We start from the raw sequence: 27,270 nt of genomic DNA on the forward strand, positions 1-27,270 counted from the left end.
AGCCTATAGCCACCATCAAGCTCTAGACAATCAAAACACTCCCTAACGCATAGAGCTACCTCACTGCCTCTCCTTCCTTGTTTGCTTATCCCTCCTGATGAGCGTATAGCCATTCCACTTGTGTGAGTCATCCCACATGTTTCCGTGCGGCAACTATATCGTAGTTTTCCCACTGCACAATGGCTTCCAACTCCTCCTTTTTGTTGCACGTGCTGCATGCGTTGGTGTAGATTAAATTCAGTTGGGCTATTGATCCCACCCTCTTTTTTTGGGGGAAGAAGCCCTAAATCCTACATGACCATTCTCAGGTGCTTCCGTGGTTTCTAACAGATCAATAATCTTTGTGTCTTTGCTGCTGCGTGGATCTCCATCCCCTACTTCCACTGAGATGGCAGTCTGTAGGGCCTTGCTTCTTTACAGAGGCAGTTTTGACGCAGGATGTAGGCCGACTTAAGCTCGGTGACACCTCCAAGCTAGATGAACCGTTGTCCTCGCTATTGTTTGGTTCCACTTGCGGAGCCTCATACCTGTAATGCCAGGGCACCTGGGAAGGTGGGGTAGTCACAGGGCAGATGTGTCTGCTCCTCCAGGCAGGAACTTGTCACCATTGCCCCCTGTCCCTTAAATCACTGTGTTCAGCTAGGCAGAGAGAGCACAGGAAATCCTCCATGTCATGTGTCCTGTCTGTTGGGCCTGTCCCAGGGAAGGCAGGGTGCCATTCCATCCGTCCATCTCTCTCTCGCAGTCCCTGATACTCCTCAACCTGCTCACCTCCTCCTGGAGCTCTGCCACTGAGCGGAGCAGTTCCTCACCTGGGCACACGTCCCACGGGTGAGCTCCCTGCTGCCACCCATCCCGCCGTAAGAGCGGGACACAGCCCGCAGCCTGGCACATGGGTGGCTGCGCGTTCCCACCGGAGCTCTGTACGGGAAGCTGCGTCAGTGGTGGGTGCAGAGCTTAGAGGCTGTGGTTTCTGCTGGGTGGATACCATCGCTCCCTGGTCGAGCCGGTGGGGTTACAGCACCCTTCCTGCACATCCTTCTGCATGAGCTCAACAGTGACCCCTTGACAGGGCAAACAGAGGTCAAGCAACAATCTGATTTTCAGCACCCGCTATTTCCACCCTTCCACTTTCTGAATTGTAAAGCCTGTAGTTGCAGTTAGTGTCTCTCCTGGTCTCACAGGAATGCAACTTCGAAGCAACGACTGGTTCCTAAGCAGGGTAACGTAAGCCGTGTTTCCATTAGCAAGTGCTGCAGCACAATAGGAGCAGAATGAAACAGTTGGTACTGAGGACATAAAGTTGATACTTTACAGAAGAGAGGAGTAGCTATGGGGTAGCTCTAGTCTGGTCCACACGAACTGCCATGCAAACTGCCGTGTCATCCCCTTGGTGATGCGTCACGCCCCGTTTGTCCGCCCTGTCGGTGGTGCTCCTGGTTGCTCACACTGCCTACGAGCTTCTTTTATATGTTGGGGGGCTTGGGTGCCATTGGTCCTGGCCCTGCCCAGGTCTCATCAGCCGCTGTCACACTGAGCTGTGGGCTCCTGGTGACTCTCGGCTCCCCATGAGGTCCCCCCCCCGAGGAAACCCCCCTGTGCACCATGCTAGAGTGCTCCATTGCAGATTGTGCCACCACCAGAGCTGCTCCCCTCGGTGAACATTTTGTCAATAAAAGACTTGTCCCTCTATAAAACATATGCCCATGGAGCAGCTGAGCATCTCTTGATGCGAGCGTCCCTGGGAAAGACTTTTTTGACTTTGCATTTATCAAAATCTGAAGCACTGTCAGTCTTAACGTCTCAAATTTAATTGCCTCTTCTTCACACAGTTCATAATTCAGAAGGTTTTGTTGTAAATCAACCACAACATAATAACCTAAGTCACTTTTAAGCACTCATTGGACAAGTGTATGTTCTGTGCTTCAATAAGTATTGATAGCAGTTTCAAGTTATAGAACAAAGATTCAATTATATCTAGGACTAGCAAGGTCTCAAGTATTTCTGATCAGTGCATTCATTACAAAGCGAGTGCTGGAGAAATTCATAAATAAATAATTTAAATGAAAAGGAGATGCTGTTGTCCTCTGGTCTGATGAGTGAAAACAAAATGCAAAACACGTAATCCCCATTGGAGACGTCTCATTCGGAAAGTAGCTGGAGATTTTGGTATGGCAGCACCCCTCTCCCATATGGAAGGAGTGTAGTCCAAACCTCACTGAATGCCTGGACGCACAATGCATCGCACAATTGTTTGAATCAACCTGGAATTAGTGGAAATACTGTGGAATATGGTGATCTCTAACAAATGCATGACTGGCATAATTTGGACCTGTGGTAATATTGACTTCCCCAAAATCTGCTTGGTAAAGCCTGGGCTGTTCCTTGCACTGCATCGGCAGCGCAGGGCCTGGCTGCACCACAGCGGACACCAGCTCTGGGAGGAAGCTGATGGCTTTTGGTGATGGTTTCTGAGGAGGTGGACTGAGAACTGAAGTAGGAAAGATAATGACGTTGTTACAGAGTTCCATAGGTTGAGATGTAGAGAAATACGGATGGGAAAGCCCAAATGCTGTGAAGGAAAGAAAGAACAGCTCTTGGCAAGAAGAGACATCTATAAAGTGCTTGAAAATGATGTGTGACTGAGTATTGCAATCCTTTAAATAGACATTTTGGCTTATGTTTACCCAGGATGGTTAACAATAAAGGAAACACAGACTAGCACTCTAATGAGCTTTCATTCCCTGAGGCACCTTTTTGCCTTTTTTTCAGGCACCCTTTCCAGTGCTAATGATTTTCTTCTGTGTACCAAGGCAGATTTTTTTTTTTACCATTTACCCTCCACCTATGCACAACAGATGGTGCGATGTGCAGTTTTGGGAGCTAGTCTAGGGTGCATGAACTGATATGCATTAGGCTCACAAATTCAATTGTGTCTTACCTGTCTGCCTGAGGAATCCGTCTACTAGAAGAAGTGAAGAGCCAGAGAAAGGCAGCAGCTTATGTTTGTTTATTGTGTTTTTCTTTGGGGGGAAAAAAAAAAAGTTTTGCCTTTCTGCCAGAAATTTAAATCACATTTCAACAGAATATGTCGAGGGTTTAAGGTCATCCTCTTATGAAAGCACAGGCAGAGGGTCTGGGAAGCTTCAAGCTGAAATAAGGGTTTCTGGTCTAGATAAATTCAGGGAATGCAGAAAAATGCTTTGCTTTTACGGATTTAGACCCAAAGCCTGCAAGCTCTGAAGTACTTAACTTTACTCACATGAGTAGATCAGCTGAAGCCTGTGCATCCATTTCTGGGAGACAGGCTAGGCATGCGCATAAATAACAATAAATCAGGTAAAAATCAGTGCTTTCCAATCTCTTCAGATGGCTGTGCCTACTCACTCAGTTACGATAATGACAATTCCAGTTGGTGCCCATCTTCCCCCAATTTTACCTCTGATGCAGGATATGCATGGCTGAGGCTCGGGGCAGTCTGTGTTGACCCACACATGACCCACAACTGAACTAGAGACTGCTTAAAACAGCATTGTGGGGCTCAGCATAACATGATCATTGAAAAGGGCAAATATGGTAAAAGAAGAGTACTAATCGCAGGAGCAGGGTTAGTGCACACCCCTTGGCCTGCCAGATGCAATATATTTTTTTTTTGCCCCAAATTACACAGGACTGTATTGACAACAAGATCACACTGTTTGTGCTCGAGCCAAACCTCTGCTCCTCGGGGATTATTTCTTTCGTCTTGCTGAATTAGAAGAAGAGTGGGTAGAGAGAGTGTCAAGATCTGGTAGGTCCCTAAAGAACAGACTGGAATAACTGGAGTCATCATCCGTGCTTGTTACAGGGCTGAGCCAGACTTCTTTGCCGAAGCAAGGAGCCAGACGAGGACAGTCTGACCTCCTCTTGTGCCAGCACAATATTGCACTATTTTTTTTGCACTGGCAGAAAAGGAGTTGCATTATTGCACTATACTCCTGCAATAATACGGCAAACAAGTTATGGGAGGTCAGACCTAGAGCATCTGTTGACCAGCTCACAAATTACCTCGTAGAACAAATTTCCCCTGTAAGCAAAAGTTTTAAAAACATATCTGGCACAGCAGCCTGGGCGGAGGAAGGCTCATAAATTGATGCACATATAGCAAATACTTAACATTACTGACTGTTTTCAACGAGCAATGAGATCTGGCAAGGGAAAACAGGACGACAGGTCAGAAAAGTTGTTTTATTTATTTGTCTATTTAAGCTATAACTCCCACTGGTTTTTGGCTCCGGTCACCCCTTTCTAGCTGTCCAAACTTATGCCTGTGGTGAGACTTGAGACAGCTGTAACTCATATACTCATATGCTCCCTCCTTCCTTCTCCCTTCAGCTGGATCCTTGCAATGTGTCATCTAGACCAGCACCGGCAGCTCTTGCTTTATAAGTGCTTAACACCAGCAAATAATGGTTTGAAAGCATGCGTGAAAAGTTCACCTGCAGAAGGAAGAGTGTTAAACAGGAGTGCAATGGAAACACAAAAGGTAAAAACCCCTGAACCAAAGCCTTGCAATCTCAAGTTGCACTATTTCTAAGGTCATTTTTTTTACTTTGACCCAACGTGGAGGTAGTGATCAAAGTCTAGGATGTTCTTCGCTGCAGTGTAAAGTGTAGAGCAAAAAAAGTAAGCTTGTTCTGCCTTTCTGCCTCTCCCCTCCACCTTGCAACGGGTTTCTTTACATGTCCTACACAGAGGCTCATTCCTCTATGGAGTGCAAGGCTGTAAGCAAGAGGACGGTGAAGGAAAAAATGATGAAAAATGTTAAAATATCGTTTCTTTTGATGGAATTTGCAAATTAAACTGCCTGGTTAACTTTTATTGACAGCTAAACAAAAAAGTAGATTTCTCCTTCTCCCAACCTCCCCCAGCCAATCTCCCCCACTTCAAAGGCACCATTTTTTTCCAGGTTTCAAAAACTGTGTTTTCCAGCATTTTGTAAAAAAAAAAAAAAAAAAAAAAAAAAAAGAAACGTCAGCTAAATGAAAATTTCCTGTGGAGAGTTTTGGCCAAAAGCAAGAGAGGAATTACTGGTTAATCCATTAAATAGTTCTATGCCAGAACAACCAGCACAGGGGATGTGGACCAAGCCCTGGCTTTTGAGGACATTAAACAGCCCTGAAGATGCAGAAGTGTGACCTCATTTAAAGCAGGCTGCTGCAGCATCAGTTCCAGTGGTGATTAATGGGGTTCCTGGTGACTCAGACCCACTCAAGCTCCACTCATGTCCAACCCAGTTATCAGAAATGTAATACAAGTGCAGAGTTTAGCCCAGGATTTCACAGGAAAGGGCTGAGTACAAGGTTTAACGTACTAGTCACTACAGTGTAAAGAACTGAGATTGTGTGGAACAGAAAATTATCGTAAGATAGAGAGGCACAACAGTGACATCCAGATGATTTCTTTTTCAACCTTCTGAGGGAACCTCATGTCCTACTGTAGAAACCAGACCACATACATAAATTCTTCTTTGATCAACACCTGTCTTGGAGTCATTCTGCATACAACGTTTCTCAAAATTCCTTCTCAATTCTGTGCCAGAAACAATGGAGAGATTTGGTACACCCTGAAGCTTTGAATGGAAGTGAACTTGCATTTGGACCATTCCTTTCTCAGTGCTAGTATAGGACGCAACATTCCCCCAAATCCTGATCCGTTTATCTAATCACAGTGAAGAAGGTGACACTACCGAAAGTTCACCAGAGAAAATGCACAATTGAAATAATAACTATGCTGACCTTTTCTGCCTTCCCTGATCTGATGTGACAGCAGAGGTCTAAGACAGAAAACCTCTTTCATTTTCCCTCATTCTTCACTATTTTGATGTTCTTACTCTCTTCTCTGCTTTGCAAGCATGAAGCTCTTTACTTGCATGAAGCTCTTTTCTCCCACCAGCACCCACAGAAAAAACACTTTGGAATTAGATGCTGGAATTTGGGCCAGGGAGGTACAATTTGGCCTTTGAGCAGCGGTGGCTCCACACTGTGTGATGACGGGGGGCAGGGGCTAAATGTAGGTGCAGTCCTTCGTACCCACTTTGCATGGAGTGGTGCAGCAAGGATGGAGAGACCCTGGATCACACAAGGGAGGTGAGCACAAGGAAGCCAGAAGCAATGCCAGTTTTGAGAAGGTGCCGTCTCTACAGCATCTACTTTGCCTTATTGCACATCTTAACCCATTTTCTTATCACATGGTCTTGTGGGAACAGGCCTGTAATTCAAGCCATATTTGTTTTAATTGCCTCTGGCTTTCCTCGCCATTTGGCGTATGTACAAAAGGAGGATAGAAGAGCTTTTATGGGAGTAAAATTCTATAATGAATCACTTATACACAAAACAGACCACATACTAATGGGTGGGATGAGAAAGTTGCTTTGTCCATCGGTTGATTTTTGCCATTAACTTATTATTATGCATCCCAGAAATGAGTGGAAAACTCTTTTGCTTTGCAAAGTCTCTCCTTTGCTGCGGTACAGCAGTCTCACCTATAGCTACTGAATTGCAGTATGTATAAAAGAGATTAGACAGTGCAATTACCATATATAAAATTTAATCGTAGCATTTCCATGACAACAAAACTGACCATACTCTCTCCTGGATGCTGACATGAGGTTTGAGTGTTGACTTTTCCCAGGCATAACATACTCCAGACCTGATTTCATATCCTGCATCCAGCCATTTGGCATCACCTACCTGGCACTAAAGACCATTATCTGACCAAACTATCCATTTTTTTGAAGAACCTTCATGGGAAAGGACTGGAGGATGACAAATCACAGAGAGAATGAAATTCCATGCCAACTGCTCCAGCATCTCGGCATGGGGATGTTTTGGGGCTGGAGCCAACTCCTCGCAGGCACACGGTCCTTTCGCCACTCCAAGGCACGAGCAGATTGAGAAGCAGAGCCCTTTCCCAGCCCCTTATATGGAACAGATTTCAGTAAAGGAGATAATCCAGCCCGAAGGGGTTATACAGATAATACCCAACAGGCATGATGGAGGCATGCTCTGCTGAAATCCCCTTATATGGCTAGCTGAATAGACTCAGATCTCCCAAATATCTGATGCATAAGAGAACTCTGCATGAGGTCATACTGCAGACGGAAAGCCATGGTGCAGTGTCAGAGTGCATCTTCCAACCACTCTCTTTAAAGCCAGACCCCAGAGCAGTGCAGCCTCTCGGCCCCACCAGTTCCCCCTGCACCGAAGGCAGCTGCCGCTGCACCCTGCATGGGTGGCTGGATGACTGCTGTGGTGCTTAGAGTGGTAAATGCATTCCATACACAATCACAGAACCACAGAATCACAGATTCACAGATCAGTGGGGGTTGGAAGGGACCTTTGGAGATCATCTAGTCTAACCCCCCCTCTTAGAGCAGGATCACCTAGAGCATGTTGTGCAGGATCATGTCCAGGTGGGTTTTGAATCTCCCCAGAGAAGGAGACTCCACAACCTCTCTGGGCAGCCTGTTCCAGTGCTCGGTCACCCTCAAAAAGTGAAGAAGTTTTTCTTTGTGTTCAGATGGAACTTCTCCTGTGTTCCAGTTTGTGCCCATTGCCCCTTGTCCTGTCACTGGGCACCATTAAGAAGAGTCTGGGCCCTTCCTCTAGACATCCACCCTTTAGATATTTATAAGTGTTGATGAGATCCCCTCTCATTCTTCTCTTCTCCAGACTAAACAGACCCAGCTGTCCTTTCCTCATTCGAGAGATGCTCCAGTCCCCTCATCATCCTCGTAGCCCTCCTCTGGACTCTCTCCAGTAGTTCCCTGTCTGTCTTGAACTGGGGAGCCCAGAACTGGACACAGAACTCCAGATGTGGCCTCGCCAGGGCAGAGTAGAGGGGGAGGAGAACCTCCCTTGACCTGCTGGCCACCCTCTTCCTAATGCACCCCTTCTTGGCCACGAGGGCACACTGCTGGTCATGGAGAGCTTGTTGTCCACCGGGACTCTGAGGTCCTTCTCCACAGTGCTGTTATACATTTGTTACGGGGCAGCACCTGAAGTGAAATGAGATGAAGCCCCTCTGCAGATGCATTTTGGAGGGGATTCATCTCGTTTCACTTTAGTTGTCTACTGTGCAGGCATCTGCGGAAGAGATACTCACCCTAAACTCCCGTTGAAGTCACTGGAGAGAGAAAGACACTTCTAGCACTGTTTTTTTGCCCTGGTTTAGGCATTGGGATGGAGCCAGGACATGGACACCATAAAGTGCTTCGCTCCTTGCTGGCTGTGCCAATTGGTGCATGGAACAGACTCAGACATTTGCACTTAGGCAAACAAACCCATAGTTTGCATATGAAACCTGGCACATCTTTAGATATTTTTTTCCCACCCCCACTACCAAATCAATTACTCAACTTTTTTTTTTTTTAAAGTGTGTTCTTTCATCTTCAAATAAATTGACAAAAAGCACTTAGTGTAGGTACTACCAGAACAAAATGACATGTTGTTAAGGCATTTTCAGAATGTTGTTTATATCTACAAGACTCTGTTTCTCAAAAGATTTTTTTAATTATTTTTAATAAATATGAATTATTCCTTCCAAGTCCAGAACTTGTAAATTTATGAAAAAATTCCAGTCCTGTCAGACTCAGCTCAGCACAGCTATTTTACATTTCAAAACAAAAAAAATACGAAGTGACTGGTTGCTACATTTTCTGACATACATCTCTTTTTGAACTTTATTATAATCACTGTGCAGCTGAAGAACAATTCTGAATAAATCTGACTTTGTAAAGCCCATGGTGCTCCAGCAAAGGATGCTGTTCATAAGCCAGACCCAGAGGGCCCAGAGCCAAGTCACCTCCCAGCAGGGAAATTCTCCTTTTCCCAGGACAGCAATGCACCTTTCTCCATGATCCCCATCAATATAACCTCTGCCTTGTTTCTCATGCATAGACATGAAGTATGTCAGAGTATCCCGTGGAGGAACATCTTCACAACTGGTAATTTTTGGGCGGGATCATGACTTGCATGGCCAACCATGCGTTTTGCAAAAAAAAAAAAGGTATAAAAAATAATATCAGCCTGGCATATTGCTAAATCCAAGTCTCCTCTGATGGTATTCTGCTCTTGAGCCTTTGCAAAACTTATGCCAGTACTGAGGATTTTATATTTTTTTTTTCCATTTAATTGATAATTAGCAGTGTGGTGCACTTTGTAAGATGAAAAACCTGAGCTGTTCTGAAACTTCTACAATTCCCAGACTGAAATTCTTCTGAATAATGTCATGTAATAGAAAAGGAGCCGATCTCTTGTGGCTCTGCTCCTTAGGGAAGAGTGGGAGGGAACTGGGTAGCAACTTGTCTCCATCTGAGATTTCTGAAAAGGAAAAAAATGCTGAAAAGTTTCAGAACAGCATCATGACTAGTGCTATTGCTTATTGCTCGCTAACTGCATAATTTACTGCTCAGAAACTGTATGGCTTGCACACTCTTGTAGGAGTAGGATCTCCTCTGCTGCAGCTCCTGTTCTTCATGCTGTTTATTCATTGTTGCATTAAGCAGCCAATAGACTAAACCTGAATTAATCCAATGAGCACAGATGAGGCCCATTTTGCACAGAAGAGGTAGATGGTTCTCTGTCCTCCTCCTTTCTAGAATTCTCAGTGCCTAAACCTGCCTAAATCACATTTAGATGCTTAATTCTTTATTGGGACTGGTCCTAAGGAAAGTCCCAGGAGGTGCCCTGCAAGCCAGGGTGGGACACCCACTGTGCCACAACGTACTGCATTCCTCCAAGCACTGCTCGGCATTAATTTTTAAAAATGTAAGGATTATATGTGCTTGCAGCTGAATAAACATGCATGGAAATCACAGACACAGACAACACTTGCTTTTCCATGAAATGGACACTTAGGTACTCCGTGTGAACAATTACGTGTTTGAAGTACACATCGTTGCCTATTTACACAGGTACAAAAGCATGCGTGCTAAGCAGGTGCCTGACTTAAAAATGTATCTACGCAGTTTTGTTCTTTTTATTTACACTTTCTTCAATAATTTCACCTGCTAACAGATGCATCAGTAATGCACGATGCTCTGTAATGGCTGCCTAGCAACTCAGCAGGATGAACAAACTCAATTTCATTTAGGTGTTAAATAATCTGAAGTGCAGTGAATTTATCTTACGCAAACATCGGAGGGCTTAATAACAGCAGCAAAACACAGCATTGGCGTAATGGTGATGATGTCCTAATATAATGGAACAAACTGATATTTGGTATTTTTGAAAATGCAGTTTGACAGGTTTCTTAAAAGCACGTATCTACTAAAATGAGTGAATTGTTTTATGAGTTTTGCCTTGGTAAAGGTGGACGGATAAAGTAGTGATCAGATCACTGCACACACTCTAGACGTGCTTATCTGGGGCTTCATGATGTACATCTATCTAAATATCTGCAAATTTTGAAGTTTGGCAGACCTAAACATGCAGCTTACCAAACCAGCAATTCTTATTTCAAAATATTTGGCTTCAACTTTTTTAAATGGTTGATTTCAGATTATTAATTTTATCTTATAAACAGGATAAAATTTGACTTAGGGGAAAAAAAGGTAAAGAACCAAATATTGTTTCTGCACAGAATGTGTTTGTGTTGCAGTGTTGTACCTGGGATGGACAGAATCTGCTAGGTAGAGATGAGGGGCAAGGATGTATGAAAATGGTATAGAAAAACTAAACCCACTGCAGCCCATGAGCGTTTCATGCTCCTGGATAATTTAGTGATGCTGATTAAAATGACATTTCAGATGGTGCAAGGAAAGAGTCAAGACTGAGCTTTTCTTTAACATATATACGATGAAGATAGCAAATTCACACCATGTGAGGCTCGTGGGTGGTTGCTTCTGCTCCCACCGAGAAGAGCAATAATTTTCTTAGAGGTCACAGTGGTGCCAGGCAGTGGGGAATGCAAACTTAGGTGGCTGCTATCTTGGGACATAATCAGCTCAATTCAGCTTGAACTTAATGAAGTTGCTACAGCAACCTGAGATGGCTACTGCGTGGTCCTGTAGCGGCCAAATTGTTTCAGAGATGTGGAGAACCAGGAGCGCTGCTGGGGAAATGCCATTTCTCAGTGTCGTGGGTTAACCCATCGCTTGCTCACTTCCCCCCAGCTGGGATGGGGGAGAGAATCAGAAGGGTAAAAGTGAGAAAACTCATGGGCTGAGATAAAGACAGTTTAACAGGTAAAGCAAAAGCCGCACACACAAGCAAAGCAAACCCGGGAATTCATTCCCTGCTTCCCATGGCAGGCAGGTGTTCAGCCATCTCCAGGACAGCAGGGCTCCATCACACATAACAGTGACCTGGGAAGACAAACATCATCACTCTGGATGCCGCCACCTTTCTCCTTCCCAAATCCCTTATATGCTGAGCATGATGTCATATGGTATGGGATATCCCTTTGGTCACTGGGGTCAGCTGTCCCAGCTGTGTCCCCTCCCAAGTCCTTGTGCACCCCCAGCTACTGGCTGGTGGGGTGGGGTGAGAAGCAGAAAAGCCCTTGGCTCTGTGTAAGCACTGCTCAGCAGGAACGAAACCATCCCTGGGTTATCAACACTGGCTGCAGCACAAATCCAAACCACAGCCCCATGCTAGCTACTGGGAAGGAAATTAGCTCTATCCCAGCCAAAATCTCCACGCAGGCACAGGTAACAGTCTCTGGATGCAAATGAGATGTCCTGCATTAAAATGACTGCCCCCAAAGTATTGCACAATTATTAACACAGATGTCCCTTTTTCCAATAGATTTGCTGTGAACTTACACTAATGGGAAAAACAGAACAAAACAATACACAGCACAGCTTTGAGTTAGAAAAAACCTGAAAATTAGTTTTTATTTAATATTCTGCTTTCCCCTTGAAGTTTTTCCTTTGGCAATAACAGAACACAATCAATTATTCACATAAATCTATTGGAAATCAACAGTAAAGCCTAGCACATCCGTATCATTTCACAACAATAGCACTTCGTCCTTACAGAGACAGGATCTATTTCAGTCCAGTGAGGCAGACCTCAGTCTCTGCTCATCCTGGAAAGCAAAAAAAAAAAAACCCAAGTAGAGGTAGCTTTTCAACAATAGTTTTTAGATTACCCAACTAAACGTTTTTCTCAAAGAAAAGGCCCTCCTAATGGCAGAATATCTGCTCTGTAGATGGAGGTCTTTGTGCCAAACTGCTCGCTAATCCTCTTCCCTTGCAAATGTATTGGCAGAGAGTACAAGTCCATTAAGACTCACTTTTAATATTTACAAATGCCTATTTATCTATAAATGCCCTCCCATCGCTTTCTCCATCACTCTATCATGGCCTACCTGTCTGCCTCCCTGCATAATATGTTGTGGTGAAACATCATTTGATTTGGGACAACTTGCTGCTTTGGCTTTTTGCAGAGCCTCTACAACAGTTTTTATTACTTTAAAAATGTGTAAAACACCACATCCTCTCACTTAACCTTCTATTTTTTCCAAAGGAAATTCAATTAGTTGTAACATATTTCTAACCAAATGAAAACCTGGACTGTGTGACCTGTATGGGTCTCCTCTGGGAATAGTCCTTGCCTTTCCTTTCCGCCTGCTCCTGAAATGACAGCAAAATCTGCTGGCCAGGCCTCCTCTTTTATCAGAGGCAAAATTAACTTGTCCCTCATGTGTTTTGGATTCCAGTCTAAATCTGGACACCGGGAGCTTTTCTAGTTGATTTTGACCTTGAAATAGGACATGTGGGTGTAGCTGAGCACACCTGGCTGGAGGGTCTGAGCAGCTGAAAGACCTTCAGGAGCAAAAGTGTTAATGAAGTCCACCCCCAGCCTCTTTTAATTCCATTTATCTCACCCAGCAAGTCCCTGTTTCTTTTGTCTAAGAGATCTTCTTGTTCTAGTTAGTATCCTAAAAAAAATCCAGCTCAGAGGTTTGAAAATCTTTTAGGGTTGGGTTTGGGGTTTTTTTTTTTGATGTATTCAGTTTAATGACAAGATGCAGGTGGTCTGACTTCACCCCTCTCTTGGGCTCCCATCATTTTGCAGGCTGCATTTAAAAGGCCTATTACAGTGCATCTTGCTATCAGGTAGGCAGGGTAGGGGCTGCTAGCAGGGTGATGTGTTTTCTAAATAACGCATTGCTCAGAAATGGGCAGATGGGCAGCAAAGACCACGTAGGGTGCAAGCGAGAGGAGGGGTACGCCTCTGCGTGCAGTTGTGAGTGCTGGTTGGTAATATCGGTGCTGCATGGCTGCCTGCTCGGACCTGCGACCCCACGCTCTCCTCTTCACCCTGGCCCCTTGTCTGTGCTCTCCCACTGCCCGTTAAGGGTCTGAAAAAAAAGATGCTTTTGTGCTGCAGTCCTTTGTCTCCTCCACCTCAGATTCCCGCCGAAGCTTGGGACTCTGACCCTTTCTGCAGTGAGAGCTGGTGATATCAGAGGCAGAGGACTGTGACCTTTAAGTGTGAAGTCAGCGGAAGAGATAAGTTATAAGAAAGTTCCTGCACGAAATAATTCAATGACAAGGTGTTTTGAGGGACAAAATAGCTGCAAATATATAGGCTGTAATTTCAAAGCTGAGGGGGAGGCCTAAAAATCTCCAAAGAAGAAAATGATCAACTAAACCACGACTTTAAAAACCAAGGATTTATTTTGTTATCCAAGCCCAGTGCTCTCCCAGTGTATATGGGGATATATAGGGCTGAAACCATGCTGGATTAGAAGCACTCCTGGCAGTGTAAAGTTTGAAAGGTCTATGCTAAAGAGTGAAAATAGTCAGTGAAGGAGAGAGGCCAGAATGGGTATGATCAAAACAAGAAGTAGGAGATCGGATGAATTTGCTTTGTTGTTGCATTTTGCCTACACTAAAAGCAGAGCATTAGATGGCTCCAAATTTCACTAACACTGAAGACACACGTGGACTTGCACATGATAACGTCTCTAGTGAGCCAGAAGACTAAGACGGTCTGTGGATAACTCTGGAGTTTAATTTTTTTGGCTGTATCCCCTGCCTGTACTTCAGAGGCAGATTCTTCATGCCGACAACCTGGATAAAAGGCAGAGGTGATTTTTCAAATTTATATTTGGACTTGATTATCCTAGAGGTCTTTTCTAACCTTAAATATATAGACTTAGCTGAGAGATCAGAGTCATCTTGTGACTACATTTTAGAAGTCCAGAAAAACAGAGCTGTAGCTGAAGGAAGAGAGAAGGAAATGGTAACTGGTCACCATTAAGGGGAATGGTGACCCCCAAGTTTTGGAAGCTATTTTAGAAGGAATAGAGCCAGATCAGTAAAGATTTTTTAATGTCCTCATATCAAGGGTGAAGAATGAGCCTTGATTTAGTCATAAAATCAAAACCAGGAAGATGCTCTTCTTTTAAGGAAATAGGGTACAGAAAATCAGTGTTCAGCTGCTGCCTTTTGCCAGGTCTCAATGGGTGCTCTTGGGTAAGTCACAGAGTTTTAGTACTGCACATGTATTTTAAGACTGTCCTTGTGGTTAAATTGTCTATTCATCTACAGAGTTTGAATAGGAGAAACCTTAACATGGGCTGGTGCTGAATTTGGGGTTCTCCCTGCAAGCAGAAGAGGTCTTGTTTCTGCACCCATAACATGGAGGCAACAGCATCTCCCAAGCCTGCAGAGCTAAAGCAATGCTGCCTGAAAAATGCTTAAATAATATTTTGTGGCTGAATCCCTTTGCAGAAAACTTTACAGATAAAATATGGAAGAAGGACTAGAAGCATAGCTGGAGTTATGCTGCCTGCCCGTGGGAAGAAGGTCCATTACGTGGCTGGGTGAGCACCATCACAGAGGAGCTGCTCAAGCAGGCAGAGATCACTCCCAACGTTGTGTGTTGGGATCGCTGTGTAAAAACAGAGCTGCTGTCTTGAGATACTAACAGGAAGCTGCTCATTTTTAGCAAATAAGTGTTGCATAACATAAATATAAAAAGTCCCTATAGTGTGCCAAACCAGAGATCTGTCTTGGTCAGTGTCCCATCTTTGCCCACGAGCAAAAGCAAGGTGAGAAGATAGGAGCACTGTCCTGCAGCACCCCAGCAGACTGTCCGTGCTTAGCAATCCTTGGAGGACTTTTCACCCATCAGCTTGCACTGTTGCATTTTGAACATACGTGAAAAACCGTAATGTCTACGTTGTCCCATGGTCCAAGCTGCCAAGCTGAATTGCACAGCGGGTGGAGAATATCTCATTTTATTTCTTTCCCACCCACTGCTTGCTGGCTTCACACCTCCCTAGTCCTTGGATCAGAGGAGTTAGAGTCTCCTTCCCTATCCATTTTTTCCAGGCCAGTCATGATTTTATACCTGTCACATTCTCCTTCAGATTATCAGCCCTGCAGGCAGAAGAGTCCCAGTCTATTAAATCCTTCCCCACATGGGAGCTGTTTCTTACCTTTGATCCTGCCTGTCACCCTTCTCTGCGCCAGCTGCACCATCCTTTGGGCAAGGGAGAGATGGGAACCAGGCACGATGGACACCCACCCCCCAGTGATGGAGCAGTATGTTGATATCTCTCCCAATAATGCCTAAGAGTTTGCTTTTCTGCCCGCAGCTGCCCTTTGAGCCAACATTTTCTTAGAATACCCATTTCAGCTCCAGGATTTTTTCCCCAAGGAGCAGAAGCTATTTCTCTGAAGTAGACGCTTTTTGCCCAACTCTGTCTGAAATTGGCTGTGGGGTGGTGGCACAAGCCAGATTCCCACCTCAGCTGGGAGGAGGATGAGAGACTTCAAAACTGCGAAACATAGAATAAAGCTACACACACAGAGAGAAATCTAAGTCTCCATGTTTGCTCTGGATCCCAAAAGCACGCAAATTGCCAATTACAACTGCTGCTACTAATGGACATCAGAGACATGAATGAAAATAAAGCAAATAACTCTGTAGACCTTTACTCCAGAGTCGGATCTGCGTAGGTGGGAACTAGATCTGATGGGCCCTTGTTGCTACCCCTCCAGCAAAGGACCTGGGACTTTTACTGCTATTTTTAGCTTGTTTGATGAGGAGGACTTCCAGAAAAAGTGCCTAAACTCCAGAGTCTCCACGCAGTTTCTCTAGTGCCTGGAATTCAAACTGCGGGAGTTTGCAGGCAGCCCCAGTGCCAAGCACGTTTCACCACCCTGCAGACTACGCAGGATTGAAAAACACCGCCTTCTTGTAGAAAATACTTTCCCTTCCCGTAGGACATGGGTTACCAGAAAACTCCAGGTCTGTCAGCAGTTGGTAGCTGGAGCAGCAGCCGGTCTGACTTCTCTGAGTTTTCACAAGCTCTGGAAGGGTTATAAAATGCTTAAGTTATGTAAATATATCTCTTTCGTATAGGTTGCTGGGTCTTAACTGGGTGGTGAAAATATTGTAAATTTGTGCTTCTACAGCATTTTTCATGCAAGGATATCAGAAGTGCTTTATAAACATTAACTAATTAAGCCATTAAACCACACAACACCCCACTGAGTATGTAAGGATTTATAGGGATGTATACAGTAAGAAGATTAAGTTTTACTTAGTAGGTTGTTTTTTTTTTGGCTGAAAAATGGAAAAATAAATCCAGAAATTATTTTTCTATATAAATGACTTATACATCTAATAAATCAGGATAATGTCAGCAAATCAGAGACAGACAGGCTGTGTGTGGGTGGTCTTGGGAGCACAGCAGTGAGCACCATGCCAGGAAGTTGCTCGGCGTTTTCCCCATCCTGTACATTGATGGAAAGTAAGCACAGCTCGATGTCGATCCCCTTGGCTTTAAAATAGCCCCTGCCCATTGGCATTTCAAGGTGCCTATGCTTTGAAGAACACAGATGCCCACACTGAAGGCCTCTGGCATCTTTCCCACACCCATCACATTAAACACATCTGCGCTGGAGCAATATATAGGCTCATAAGCTGATGCTGCATATATTCACGCACAAGTTGGGTCTGACAGCCTGGAAGAGAGGAGATGGGAAGATGGGGTTGTCACCTCCTGACCACCGGCTGCAGGAGGACGGGAGGGGACAAATCCCACGCTTTTCACAGGATGCCAGAAGAGCAGCGGTGGCAGGTATCAACAGCCACCACCATGTCAGCAGACCTGACTCAACAGGTCGCTCAAAGCTTTTGGGTTCTCAGCCACTTCGGTATCGCCCTGAGGCACGAAAGCTGTTCGGTATCGCGTCTGCCTGTCATCTGGTCTGAATCAGGGTGTCAGGGCTGATGGTCGGGAAACTTTGGAAAGTTTTTCAGCTCACAGATAAACAGCAGCAAGCGTTCTCAGGACAACACATTCTGGAGTCCCAATCTTATCAGGGCACTTAGGACACGGTCTGTATACACGTTTCAGGCCAGACAGCCAGAGCCGCCAACAGCTATGAAGACCATGTTGACGGCTGCAGGTTTTGCTTGCTTCTTTTTATTTCTTTTTTTGCCATCCTGATATAACAGGGAATGCTCTGCAGGGCTGGCAGGAGAGTGCTGATTAAAGCCAGCTTTGCAGAAATTGATGCAAAACCTCATAGCCCTGAGTGCCTTTACAGCCAACAGGATCACCGTGTTGTCTTGTGGGGATGGTGGTAGAGAAAAGCAACCCAGGTTGTCCATTTAGATGTGAGGAGGGAAAGTGAGACAGTTCCTGTGTTCCCTCGCGCACAGCTTAAAGGAGGCATTGCACAGCGTTTGGGGAAGAAGCTTGCTGCACTGCTGGTGTGCAGACCCTGTTCACCCTGCATTGCCCAGGTGAGGGTAAGCCATGGGGCTTCTGTTACTGTTTGGCTCAGCAAGCTCAAATCTGCCTGCCATGTATACTATAAACTTAGCCTCAGTCCTCGCTTAGCATTCAAAAGTGGTTGTTTGTGTAGTTTGTAAAAACTCATCCCACTGCTGTGACTCTGAGAGCTCAAAACCACAAGAAACAGAAATAAGCTGTTATTTAAAAAAAAATATACTTCAACAAGAACAAGTCTCTTTTCATGGCTTTTGTTTGGTTGAGTTCAGGGAATTATAACCAAAATATGTGCATTACACTTTGGGGTTGGAAAAATCAATGTGTTTCACACCTACGTGTGTGATGTTACCTAAAACACCTCCTCCTCCTTCCTGTCTCTGCCTGGAGACTTCCCTGCTGCTCAGTTCCTGCCAGCGGATCTCTGTGATCTTCCTCCATTAAAACGAGCTCCCCCGCTAAATTCATTACAGCCAGAGGATGTGATGGATGTGAGCCCACACATCAGCTCCAACTTCACGTTGAAGTCAGATATGAACTTCAGGTGAACTCCCACATATGGTGGGAGAGAGGGAAGATGATGCCTGATCCCAGACTCCTCTTTTCCACCCTGTCTTTTGCAGTTTGGACAGGGCACTGTCACAACCAGATCTGTCTAACCATGACCCCACCATCTCTTCCCTGCTGCTTCAGGATGGAATTGTGGCCAAGATCAGGCTGAGCAAGGAACATGAGAGGTTGTAGACAGTTGGCCAGCAACCAACCTTAGATATTAAAAGGGGCAACAATACAGTCAAAGCCTACTTGTTTTGCAAACAGAAGGCACAAGTTTGCAAGGATAAAGGCTGGCTGCATCTTCCCATTGCTCCCCACACCTTCTTCCTTGCATTGTTCCCTCTAAAGAATATTATAATTTTTGGTGGATGTTTGTAATTTTGGTGCTGCAAACACTTTCCCTGATCCTGCTTCACTGCTGTGGGTAATCAGTGTTTGCCAAGCTCTTCTTGGGACATATGATGTGGGAATGGGCCAGCTGCTGAACAAAAGCTGAGAGTCAAATAGTCATCAGAGCTAAAACATTGCATTTTAAGGTGATGTTTGTGTTACTCTTTTTTGAGTTGGATGTAGGCATGACAGCACAGTCCCTCCAGCAGTGCTGTACTGTTTCTGGTATTAAAGATACTGCTGGGGATACATCTTTGTAACAAGGAAACCGAGCATAAAACCCCACTGAATTTATTGGTGGCTCTTGATTTAGCCATGATTTTCTTATGTTTTTTCCTTTATTACTTATATGAAGGCATTCTAAAATTTCCAGGTCCTTTCATCCTAACCAAAGCAATCCCCTTACCTACCAGCCTTTACAAGCTAAAAATCAGATTCTGCCAAAATCTGCTCCTCAGTACCTAGCATAAAGACAGACATGGGTAGAAAAGGACGTAACATAACTCACTTTTTCCTGCACTTGCCTGTTCTCTTCACAGCATACCTATATAAGCCTAGCCCATAAACCTATATTATCATCTTATGTAAGTCAGTCTAATCCTGATTTATTTTGAACTCTTCTCCTACTTTTTTCTACTTTTCTCTCCTCTCTCCTTCCCTTCCTATTAACTATTTGCAGAAATCAATACATGCCAGGAAGTCTCCAAGGTCACAAGGACTTGCTCTTGCTATGGCCACGGCCACCTCTGGGGTCTCACAGCCCACAGCCTCCTCTGCCCAGGAACAGAAGGGATATGGGATGTTGCTGTCAGACCTTGGATGGCTCAAAGGTTCCCAGTTCCCTTTCATCATCAGAGAGATGGGTATGCTCTTGCAGTGGTCTCTTCACAGCATTTTCTATTGCTTATTTTTGATCTTTATCACATCAAGGATCTTGCACCAGGAGCAGAGAACTGAGTACCCACACTGAGGCTTTTTTTATAAGGTCACTTGACATCTTCATCTCAAGTTTCCAGTATTATCTGGTATGAGAATTCACTTAAGACAAACATCTGTCTGCGACTTATCTGGGGGAAGATTATGTTCACAGAGAGCAAGTGAAGAATACGGGGATTTAAAACTTTTCCTTCTGTTAAAAATTAGTTTAAACTTTACATAATCTGAAAAAGCAGAATGACAAACTTAATTCAACATTCAATGAAGTTGTTTCAAAATTTTCTTCCTGGGGTATGAGCCGACCTTTTCCCAAATAACAAAATGCCAGTGGCTTCTGTCAGAGGCACTCTCGAAAATGGCAGTTAGGTGTTTTTACGCCATCTCTCCCCACAGCTCCTGTAGGAGCTGGTTTTCTCAAGGCCTGACTGTATTTATCCTTACAAAAACCCTGAAGGGAGCAGAGGTGCAATCACTCCTACTTTACCTGTTGGAACCGAGACCTAGAAGAATAAATCTTGAATTTTGAAGCCACTGTGGAGCAGTTTATCTGGGCAAATATCAAACTGCCAGCATAAGTCCAGGCTGGAGTACAGAGGTGCAGACCCTCATCTCTTTGGGCATGAATGGACAAGCTGTCCATAGGGCAGCCATGGTGAATTATCACCTGTCAAGGACACAGCACAGATGTCAAGTCTGTGACTGTATCTGTGGCTGCTCTAAGAGCACAACGGGGTGGACAGAGCCAGGATGAGACTCTTCAGCTAAGGGACCTCAGCTGAACTATTGCTCCAGGCTGACTTTAAGTTAATGGAGAGAAATAGGTGCCTCTACAGAGTGATTTGTCTTCTCCTAATATGGCTGTCTATGGGGAATTGCTCTCTGAAATTGCCTGTTTCTATTGACTTCCACTGGAGCTGAGGGTTTCTATCTCAGACTGAGACATGCAGTTTCAGGTGAGAAACTCAGGGCAAGGAATTGAACTGGATTCTGCCCAGTGCCACCTAACCCCTGGAGCAACCTTTCCTATGGCTTTGCATTATCGAGGGCATGTTACTGCTGTATCTCAAAGCAGCTGGTAAACTTTGAGTGCTCTAAACCCCACCTCAATGGCTAAGCCAAATTATACTCCACAGGGGAGACACCACGCAGGTCCACAAAGGGTTTACCTGCCTTCCAGAGGGTTTGCTCCAGCCATTAGACCTGGTTGCCAAGCAAGCTGGCAGAGTTAGAGGGAAAACTGCCTCATATAAAATATTCTGGCTTTACATTTACAAGAATCTCAGTCATGAATAAACCACAGAAGAGACTACATTGCAGTGACATAATCCATGGGCAGAATAACAGTGAGCATCCCTGAAGGCGAGCACTCAGCTATTCAGCCTTAAAGACAGTAGTAAAGAGAAACATGATCCATGTCTGAATTTTCTAATTCCCTTGAAGTTTAGATTCTCCATAATTTAATTTCATGAAGACAGTTAAGCACTTTTTCCAGCAGGAGTTGTGACGAGAAGGCAGAAACTTCTACCTTAGAAACACTGGTGCAAACTTGCATTGTGGGATTAAATAAAAAAAACAGTCCCAGACTTCATCGGCACAGTTTGACTCCCCATTCTGCATCCAAGAACGAGCAGTACACGCCACATTTGCAGAACTTATTTCACCCCCCTCCCCGTTAGTAGCCCTGTATATCACAAACACAGTCAAAGCAAGATACGGCCTCACTCAGCACAGCTTTACTTGCATAATTGACCCTTCCCTCAATAAATAACTCCTGGCAATATTTCTTGTGTAGACAGCTGTGTGCAGCTGCTGCAGGGAGCACCAGCTCTTGCCTGCCTGCATCTGCAAGCGAGATGTTACAGGGGCAACTGAAGATGAGCTGCTGGGTCAGTGAGACACCACACCCACACCTTGCAGAGAGCAGATTGTCCAGGCACTGAGAGCATTTTGGGGCTTGGAAGGGCTCGTTCTCCCCCACTCACGAGCGGGCAGTGCAGTACAGCTGGGAGTCAGGGGGCACATCCCTGAGGCTGGAGTGGGGAGGATGGGAAGAGCTGCTAGCCTGCGCAGGAAAGAACCCTCCTTGTCAGCCGTCATGTAGCGAGGCTCCATCAGACAAAATGGCACCGAGAGGTACCATCGTCTTGGTAGCCAGCGACAGCTTGTAATGCTTGCTCACACTAATTAGGATCTAAATCACTGTTCCCATAATTATGGATTCTGCAAGAGGTAATTCTCATCTCTTGTGAGGTTGTCCAAATTCTGGACACCCTGTCTTATACACAAGCATTTAAATGGTGCTCTGGAGACAGAATATGGAGAGAGGGACCCAAGAGGTTACTGCCTGTATCTACTTTTCTGTTACCAACATGAAAAAGGCTGTTACAATATTCCCAAACAGCAGCTCCTTCAAGTACACATTACTGCCCAAGTTATATTATTCTATAGTACCTCTTCCCTGTGCAATAACCTCTGTTCTCTTGAGAACTGTTTTATTTTTAGCAGAAAAATAGTCATACAGATGAAATGAGCCGGCCAGAACACCCTCTCTGAAGTGAAAGTCCAAATACTAGAATAAGCAGCCACTGGCCCCGAGAGGAATGACATGAATGGGATGGGAAGTCCTTCATCTTTCTTTATACAGGGTAGGTGGTAGGTTTCTAGATGAAGAGAGCCTGACTTCCATCTTGCATGCATGCAGTGAATTTTTCTCACACTGAGTGGCTAACAACTCCTTCGTGTCTGCTAAGCAGGACACTTCTAACCCTGTCACCTTTGATTCTGCTAAATACAACAAATATGGGTCAATGGCCTTTGGAGAGGTAAAACTCCAAAGCGACCCTGTACTGACGCTGAAATAATTCTAGTGCATGAAAAGTGAGAGCAGCTGTGGCTGCTTCTACATCCACAAGCAATGCGGCTTGCTCGTTGCCAGTGATCCTTAATCCTCTTTGAACTCCTGACTTTACATATCAGATGGTTGCTCCATGGAGTAATATCTGTGTATTATTGCCCATTCACTGTAAGTATTTTACAAGGTGATACAAAGTCGGAAAATGTATTCTCAAGAGCCACAGGCACAAAGGTTACCAAATGCAAATCATATTTGCGTTGGCACCAGTATCTGACATGTTTGTAAAACCAGGAGCAGGGTATCAAGTGTTAAAATGGGAAAAATTCTCTCTGCATCCTGTGAAAATGCTGGCAGCCCAAGGGCAGAGAGTGCCCGCGGGTGTGGTAATTCAGTATGGGCACTGCTTACTAAACAAAGTAATCATCTCAGCCGCCAAATAAAGGGGTAAAACTATTTCAGTGGGCAAAATGGAGTCTCTCTTAATCTGGGGAGAAGTAATAGAAGCCTTTAGGTCTGCGTGACAGCCATGGATGAAGGAGCACGCGCTGTTAGTGCTTGCTCTTCAGATTACCTATGTTGCAGAAGTCTGTGTTTTTCTTAAAGCCCTGGATTTGGGAGTCTAGTGATTGCATGTTTTAAACTTTTTTTTTAGGAAGGATTTTTAAAAAAAACAAGTTTTTTGTCTTACAGTAGAGAAAATGCCCATCATATTGCAGCCTGAAAATATGACCTGCAGGTGCTGAAAAGTCAGAAGCAAAAAGAAAAAAAGAGAGAGGTTGAACTTTTTTTCTTTTTTTTTTTTTTTTTAAATACTGTTTTCTTCTCCCACCTTAGTGTTGGGGGCAGGAAGGGAGAAAAAAGGGGCAGTCAGTCAGAGTTTGGGAGCATTTATGTTAGTGGTCCCAGCAGCCGAGGGGATGGTGCTCCCATGGAAATGGATGCTTCTTCAGGCTGGAGTCACTCACTGCTGCGCAGAAGGGTATTCCTTCATGTATGTAGTACACAGAGGTTAAGAATATTTTTTTTTTCCCAGAAGATATTTACTGGTTTTTTTTCCCTTTCAAAAAGTTTGTTCTTTTTTGTTGTTTGCTTTTTGTTTGTTTGTTGTTTGTTGCTGTTGGGTTTTTTTAAATAAAAAGACTTGGTTTCCTTACAAGATTGAGATTTGTTAATCACAAGCAAACACTTCTCACAACAGATGGCATCACCACAGAGTCAATTTCTTGGTGAAAAGGGATTTTGACAGAGGAACAGTGCTCAGCTCTCCTTTCCCCCGATCTCCTTCTTTTGCCAGGGGCACTGGCACTAGGGCTACGGGGTCAGAAACATGTCAGCCACGTGAGCTGTGTCCCAAGGCAAACCTTGGCCTTGGGTGCAGGCTGATTTCAGTCCAGTGGAAGCAAGTATGGTAAAATTATTCTCCATGCTTTAGTACTGCCAGTACTTTTAGGGGTATTGTGCCGTAGGGTGTCCACCAGACCTTGCCAAGCAATGTCTCCATGAGCCTTCCTTCAAGCCTGCTTGCAGCAGTCTACATCTTCAAGTGCAGGAAGAAGGTCACTGGTCACCAGCTTTCTCTCGGAAAGCCACGTGCCTTATTTGGTTGTATTTGTGTCAGCCTGATGCACAATATCAAGGTTGAGTCTTCCATAGAGAGACTGAGGGCTCCAGCCTTCTCCTGCCAAGTCTGTCCTAGGGAAAAGGGTGAGAAGAAAGAGGAAAATCTGTTTCCCCTGCCAAATCTGCTATAGAAAGCAAATGAAGAAGGGTTACAAGAGCCAAGATGGTCCTATCTGGAAGCCACTTGTCCTGTCAGCTGAGCAATGTATCACTGTCAAAACGTTTCCACAACCCTATTGCTAATGACTCTTGAAATAGGTGCATGCAGCACTAGCATCCAAAAGTCCTCTCTGGACTGATCCCATACTTGGGAGGTCTGGCGATAGATCACACCAAGGACCAGCTCCACATCCACATCTCACAGAAAGCATTTGCTTTAAAAAGGCCAGCGCAGCATGTGGGGTCAAGTCCGTGTCCTGAAGCATTCTCACTGCAGCAGACTTTTGACTGGAATGGAGATGACCCCTGGAGTCAGAGGCAGAATAAGCTCTGCCCTCAGTTGTGTGGGTAGAAATCCAAATACAGGACATTTCCCTAAGTTTCTAACCATGAATCTGAGCCCTTTACATAAAAAAAAGTGGCAGAGCCTTGGCAGAAGCAACCTGAAGGACTTTTTGTTAAATTTTATCAAGGACGGAGAAATGAGAGGGATTTCGCTAGCTAGGTACGAAGTATACACCAGAAGAACATAATCCCTGTACTTCAACACAGATTTAGAAATGCCATTTTGCCCTGAACTCCACTTCCTCGCATTTTCCCCAAATAATACAAAAATATGAGGTTTACAAAGGAATAAGGCAGTTTCCTGGAATACATCTGCTCTTGTCCTCATTTTCTATGCAGTCATGGTGTCATCACTGAGTATCATCTGAAGGCAGGTATGATCCTAACAGCAAGAAAAATTATGATTTTCTGTTCATTTCTGAAGTTTACAATCCATTCTGAGGCAAGAGACAAAATTAAAATGGGAATTTACTATTCAGACACCAGGGATGTTCATTCAGGTCAACACAAGTTAAATGTCAAGGAGATGTAATAAAGGGGTACAAAGCCAGAAGCGGTGAAACTGTAACTCATTAACATCGTTATTCACCCACAGCATATCCCACTGATGTCCTTGCAAGAGCAGGTCACATACAGAGTAGAAGAGATTTCTTTAATTAATGAAACAGACACTAAAAAATGAAAAGATGCTGGAAGCGCCAGGGCAAAGGTAACTTCAGGCTGCCTCATGTTGTGATACATCTTAGAGATACACGTGTTTGTGAAACAGGCAGGTTGCTTTCCATCCTCATAAAAGCATGTGTATGTTTTACCAAATAAATGGTTGGAAAAAGCATTTATGGATATCATACATGGAGAAAGGACTTACTTAGAAGCCATAGGCACGGGCTTCTTGCTAGGGGATAAAAAGATGCATTGCGAGCTGCCTGAACTATGATTTATGTCTGTGCCTGGATGTAAATCAGCCTCACACAGCATCTTCCCTGAAACAGCTTTTCCAATATTGGTTTGGGGTTTTTTTCCAAATAAGAAAAACACATATTGCAGACCTTTCTTAAATTGCTTTTGGGCATAGCCTGTTAAATGGGTTCTCTGACAAGGCTGATACTGTAATTATGGCATGTATTGTGCGGTACCTCTTCCCAGTCATTCCTAATCTGCTGGGCCGGAGGGGTAGGGAGAAGCTGTCAGTGGTGGTGTGCAGCAGCATAACCCAGCTCCCTGGCTGCCAGCCAGCGTGGATAATAGACGTTTATTTGGTAGGTGTTCCTCTGACAGACCCCAGAGAAACTTCCCAGAGCATCTGTGGCACTGGAGCAGCAGTTTGTACCATCTCCACTGTGCATAGGTATTGCCAACCTCCTCTTGCAACACCCTGCTGCCACCTCACTTGGGAGGGCAGACCTCCAAGTCTCTCACACTGTGCAGCGAGGCTCTCCTCTCCTCCGACGAGGGCTGTCCGTCTTGCATCTACTCAAGCGACCCTTGCTTGAAGATGTGGACTCCAGCCAGAGCATGAATGAGTTTCTGTAGCACTGTGGATTTATTCCTTGAACCGGTCGCATGCCAAAACCCGTTCCTGCTGCAATTAACAGGCATTGGTATAAAAGGACTAAAATTTGGTCTTGCTCACTCTTTGGTGAATTTCAACAGGAAACTTCAGCTGATAGTCGGTTATAGCACACCTTCTCTGCAAGGATTGCTCCTGCAAAAGGAAAAAATCCCTCTTCCACAGGATCCTCAGGGAGCACCAAATCTCACCAGACCCTACCTCCAAGGTGCCAGCAGGTCCCTCCTCTTCTCAGAGGTCCAAGGGTCGAATGTTGACAGCTGTGCTCTCGAGGTATTGCAGAGCTGTCTGTGATAAGGGTAATGTTCACACGTGCGTGAGGAAGAGCTGCAGTGGAGGCCAAGCCCAAGTTCAGCAAAGGTATAACCCATGAGCTGATGGCCATCTCAAACCTCAATGCCTTCTGCTCAGAGCAGGGCATGCATCCTTCACCCTGCCTTTTCCATAGCAGCAGGTTCCCAAATCCCATGCTTGGTGTCCTCAAAACACACTTGAGAAAAACCTGATGCCGGTGCTGTCGGGGAGGCTCTGTGTGGGTGAGAGCTACCGTGCTGATAACGGCTAATGAGTTTACAGAGTATCTCCAGCATGATAGCAGCAGCTGCAGCCAATCCCAGGGACATTCCCCAGCCACTCAGTGAGTCAGCAGAATTGTTAATCCTGGGGCATTAGTGACCTGAAGAGGAAACAATGGAAGACACACAGGCTGCTGCTTGGCCAGAATTATGGGGGGTGTCTCCCCTCAACATAAAACTCAAATATAGAGAGCCTCAGAGGCTTTGCATGTGGCAAACTTGAGACAAATGGCTGAAAACAGTATACTTGCTGCTTTGTCTTGGTTTCTCCAGCTTCTGAAAGATTTAAGAGAGGATTTTTTGAGGCATAGGACTGATCCAGGGAGGTGGGTCATCCAGACAATGCCCAGACCCAAAGTCTAGGGAAGGTAGATGCAGATGTTGACCAACACTGGGGTCTTGATCACAGGTCTTGTGATATCTTCTACTGTTCCTTGACTTCACCCGCAGTTTCAAAAGCACCTAAAATACCAACATTGCAATTCCTAACCTCTGCTTTAGTATCCAGGACTCTGTATCTG

The sequence above is a fragment of the Balearica regulorum genome, chromosome 2 (genome assembly GCF_011004875.1).
Source record: "Balearica regulorum gibbericeps isolate bBalReg1 chromosome 2, bBalReg1.pri, whole genome shotgun sequence".
Lineage (NCBI taxonomy): Eukaryota > Metazoa > Chordata > Aves > Gruiformes > Gruidae > Balearica > Balearica regulorum.